The 5,349-nt window shown below is 38.9% G+C and overlaps 1 non-coding gene across 1 annotated transcript; it reads right to left on the bottom strand.

Annotated features, from left to right (window-relative positions):
- Nucleotides 1–1,025: 1,025 nt before the first annotated feature.
- On the bottom strand, nucleotides 1,026–1,132 carry LOC112446864 (small nucleolar RNA SNORA44). The gene has a single exon (XR_003034950.1). It is a non-coding gene; the product is annotated as a small nucleolar RNA SNORA44 (small nucleolar RNA).
- Nucleotides 1,133–5,349: the final 4,217 nt, after the last annotated feature.

Genomic DNA, 5,349 nt, shown 5'->3' with positions numbered 1-5,349 from the left:
AGGTGTGATAAAATGTATACACCTTGAGATGGGGAAGAGTACACAGAATCACACACGTGGACTCAATCGAATCACAGGAATCCCTAAAAATCAGAGAAACTTCCTGGGTTTAATCAGAGAAAGAGATGTGATGATGGAAATAAGTCAGGTGCTACATTGCTGGCTTTGAAGACGGAAGAAGTTGTTCCCATGAGCCAAAGAAGGCAAATGGAAGCTAGAAACTGCAAGAAGCAAGGAAGCTGACTCATCCCTAGAGCCTACTGCAAACACTTTGGTTTTAATTGTGATCACTGATTTTGGATTTTGGACATCCAAAGCTGTAAAATAATAAATTTTGTATTGTTCAAGCCACCAAGTTTATGGTACTGTTACAGCAGCAATAAAAAATGTACTATATTCCTCATGTGACAATGATTTTGTAATGTCAGTTTTCATATACAGAACAATGGTAGAAGAAGGAGGAGGGAGAAAGGAGGGGCACAAGAAGAGGAGGAAGAGGAATGAGAAAGAAGAGGAGCAGGAGGGTGGGAAGGAAGAGAGGAGAGGAAGAATGGGGGAGGGGAGCAGGAGGAGGAGGGGAGAGGGAGAAGGAGAAGGATGGGAAGGGGGAAATGAATTCTTTTTCATTGGTTGTCAAATAACCCTTTATTCAATTATTTTCCATTGGTGGTCAAATAACCCTTTGGTAAGTTATTTCCCTTAGTTCTTAACTAACAGGGCATTGCCCTGTACCACTGTTGATGACCTCTATGATGTCACAAGGGCGACAGCCATCAAAATTGCAGCCCACTGACTTGGGCAGTCCCCAGGAGGTGGAGCTGGGGGCAGAGGAGGAGTAGGGAGAGGAAGCAGGGAGGGAGAAGAAGAGGAGGAGGTGAAGAAAGCTTCTGGGGAATTCCCTGGTGGTCCAATAGGACTCAGTGCTTTCAATGTGGTGGCCCAGGTTTGACCTCTGGTTGGGAAACCAAGATCCTGCAAGCAGTGCAGCACCCTGAAATTTTTTTAATTAAGAAAAAAAATTTTTATATTATAGGAAACATGAATGGAAGTTGCAGATATTATGCTGACCTGTTTTGTCAAAGTCTCTCCAAACTGGTCTTGGCATGAAGTTAGAGATCCCTAAAAAATTTAAAAAAAAAAAAAGAAAAACAAAGGTTCTATAACCATTCTTGCACATGTCCTTCAGACATTCCTCTTGAGTATAAACCTAGGGATGAAATTCCTGGATCATAGCATAGGTTTCTATGTAACCAAACAGTTCTCAAAGTTGTACCATTCTACACTCCCACCAGTAACATATGAGAGTTTCTATTTTCTCCACACTCTCACCCTCACTGAGAATTGTCAATCCTTTTCATTTTATCCATGAAAAGGTGCAGAATCATATTCAAGGTGGCTTTAACATACATTTCCCTGAAGTCTCCTGATGATGTTATGTACACATTTTTGTATGGGTATACAGTCATATTGGAATCATTTCCAGAATAATTTTAAAATTTCATTGCAAGAAAGTGACTATGAAATTAAATACTATGGTACAACTTTCCAAAACTGGACCAGGAAGAAATAGAAAATCTTAACAGACCCATCACAAGCACAGAAATTGAAACTGTAATAAAAAATCTTCCAGCAAACAAAAGCCCAGGTCCAGACGGCTTCACAGCTGAACTCTACCAAAAATTTAGAGAAGAGCTAACACCTATCCTGCTCAAACTCTTCCAGAAAATTGCAGAGGAAGGTAAACTTCCAAACTCATTCTATGAGGCCACCATCACCCTAATACCAAAACCTGACAAAGATCCCACAAAAAAAGAAAACTACAGGCCAATATCACTGATGAACATAGATGCAAAAACCCTTAACAAAATTCTAGCAATCAGAATCCAACAACACATTAAAAAGATCATACACCATGACCAAGTGGGCTTTATCCCAGGGATGCAAGGATTCTTCAATATCTGCAAATCAATCAATGTAATACACCACATTAACAAATTGAAAAACAAAAACCATATGATTATCTCAATAGATGCAGAGAAAGCCTTTGACAAAATTCAACATCCATTTATGATAAAAACTCTCCAGAAAGCAGGAATAGAAGGAACATACCTCAACATAATAAAAGCTATATATGACAAACCCACAGCAAACATTATCCTCAATGGTGAAAAATTGAAAGCATTTCCTCTAAAGTCAGGAACAAGACAAGGGTGCCCACTTTCACCATTACTATTCAACATAGTTTTGGAAGTTTTGGCCACAGCAATCAGAGCAGGAAAAGAAATAAAAGGAATCCAAATTGGAAAAGAAGAAGTAAAACTCTCACTATTTGCAGATGACATGATCCTCTACATAGAAAACCCTAAAGACTCCACCAGAAAATTACTAGAACTGATCAATGATTATAGTAAAGTTGCAGTATATAAAATCAACACACAGAAATCCCTTGCATTCCTATACACTAATAGTGAGAAAACAGAAAGAGAAATTAAGGAAACAATTCCATTCACCACTGCAACAGAAAGAATAAAATACTTAGGAATATATCTACCTAAAGAAACTAAAGACCTATATATAGAAAACTATAAAACACTGGTGAAAGAAATCAGAGGACACTAATAGATGGAGAAATATACCATGTTCATGGATTGGAAGAATCAATATAGTGAAAATGAGTATACTACCTAAAGCAATTTATAGATTCAATGCAATCCCTATCAAGCTACCAACGGTATTCTTCACAGAGCTAGAACAAATAATTTCACAATTTGTTTGGAGATACAAAAAACCTCGAATAGCCAAAGCTATCTTGAGAAAGAAGAATGGAACTGGAGGAATCAACCTACCTGACTTCAGGCTCTATTACAAAGCCACAGTCATCAAGACAGTATGGTACTGGCACAAAGACAGAAATATAGATCAATGGAACAGAATAGAAAGCCCAGAGATAAATCCATGCACATATGGACACCTTATCTTTGACAAAGGAGGCAAGAATATACAATGGATTAAAGACAATCTCTTTAACAAGTGGTGCTGGGAAAACTGGTCAACCACTTGTAAAAGAATGAAGCTAGAACACTTTCTAACACCATACACAAAAATAAACTCAAAATGGATTAAAGATCTAAACATAAGACCAGAAACTATAAAACTCCTAGAGGAGAACATAGGCAAAACACTCTCTGACATACATCACAGCAGGATCCTCTATGACCCACCTCCCAGAATATTGGAAATAAAAGCAAAAATAAACAAATGGGACCTAATTAAACTTAAAAGCTTCTGCACAACAAAGGAAACTATTAGCAAGGTGAAAAGGCAGCCTTCAGAATGGGAGAAAATAATAGCAAATGAAGCAACTGACAAACAACTAATCTCAAAAATATACAAGCAACTCCTACAGCTCAATTCCAGAAAAATAAATGACCCAATCAAAAAATGGGCCAAAGAACTAAATAGACATTTCTCCAAAGAAGACATACAGATGGCTAACAAACACATGAAAAGATGCTCAACATCACTCATTATCAGAGAAATGCAAATCAAAACCACTATGAGGTACCATTTCACACCAGTCAGAATGGCTGCAATCCAAAAGTCTACAAGCAATAAATGCTGGAGAGGGTGTGGAGAAAAGGGAACCCTCTTACACTGTTGGTGGGAATGCAAACTAGTACAGCCACTATGGAGAACAGTGTGGAGATCCCTTAAAAAACTGGAAATAGAACTGCCTTATGATCCAGCAGTCCCACTGCTGGGCATACACACTGAGGAAACCAGAAGGGAAAACACGTGTACCCCAATGTTCATCGCAGCACTGTTTATAATAGCCAGGACATGGAAGCAACCTAGATGTCCATCAGCAGATGAGTGGATAAGAAAGCTGTGGTACATTTACACAATGGAGCATTACTCAGCCATTAAAAAGAATACATTTGAATCAGTTCTAATGAGGTGGATGAAACTGGAGCCTATTATACAGAGTGAAGTAAGCCAGAAAGAAAAACACCAATACAGTATACTAACGCATATATATGGAATTTAGAAAGATGGTAACAATAACCCTGTATACGAGACAGCAAAAGAGACACTGATGTATAGAACAGTCTTATGGACTCTGTGGGAGAGGGAGAGGGTGGGAAGATTTGGGAGAATGACATTGAAACATGTATAATATCATATATGAAATGAGTCGCCAGTCCAGGTTTGATGCACGATACTGGATGCTTGGGGCTGGTGCACTGAGATGACCCAGAGGGATGGTATAGGGAGGGAGGAGGGAGGAGGATTCAGGATGGGGAACACATGTATACCTGTGGCGGATTCATTTCAATATTTGGCAAAACCAATACAATATTGTAAAGTTTAAAAATAAAATAAAATTTAAAAAAATAAATAAAAAATTATCAAAACTGGTAAAAAAAAAAAAAAGAAATTAAACACTATGATTCATGCTTACCATCTTTCTATTTTTCCTTTCCTGCAGTACATTGCCACCTTTCTATTTTGTTCAATAAATATTTGTCAGTGTCTGGATACTTTGTGTTAGAATTTCAGTGGACAAGCCAGGACTTTCTTACTTCCTCTGTCCATTCTAGAGTTTTCCTCAGAGCTGAAATCAGTTCAGTTCAGTCACTCAGTGGTGTCCAACTCTTTGCGACCCCATGGACTGCAGCACGCCAGGCCTCCCTGTCCATCACCAACTCCCGGAGTTTACTCAAACTCATGTCCATTGAGTCAGTGATGCCATCTAACTATCTCATCCTCTGTTGTCCCCTTCTCCTCCCACCTTCAATCTTTCCCAGGGTCTTTTCCAGTGAGTCATTTCTTCACATCAGGTGGCCAAATTGTGTTGTTTCAGCTTCAGCATCAGTCCTTCCAATGAATATTTAGGACTGATTTCCTTTAGGATGGACTGGTTGGATCTCCTTGCAGTCCAAGGGACTCTCAAGAGTCTTCTCCAACACCACAGTTCAAAAGCATCAATTCTTTGGTGCTCAGCTTTCTTTATAGTCCAACTCTCACATCCATACATGAGTACTGGAAAAACTATAGCCTTGACTAGACAGAATAGTAAGTGAAAATTAAGGCATGAGAATGTAACAGAAAGCTTTTGGGTATTCTCACCAAATACCCCCTTCTCTGAGAAGGATTCCACATGGCTAAAGTTGAATTTATGTAATGTGTCCCTGCTTCTTCTGCTGCCTTCAACTGATTGGGTAAGAGGGTACACCTAATCCAGAGGGAGGCCATTCATTGGTTGTTGTTGTTTAGTTGCTAAATCATGTTCAACTCTCTGCAACTTCATGGATTGTAGCCCATCAGGCTTCTCTGTCCATGGGATTC

This window comes from Bos taurus, chromosome 5, assembly GCF_002263795.3.
Source record: "Bos taurus isolate L1 Dominette 01449 registration number 42190680 breed Hereford chromosome 5, ARS-UCD2.0, whole genome shotgun sequence".
NCBI lineage: Eukaryota > Metazoa > Chordata > Mammalia > Artiodactyla > Bovidae > Bos > Bos taurus.
This window is presented reverse-complemented; position numbering and strand designations above follow the sequence as displayed.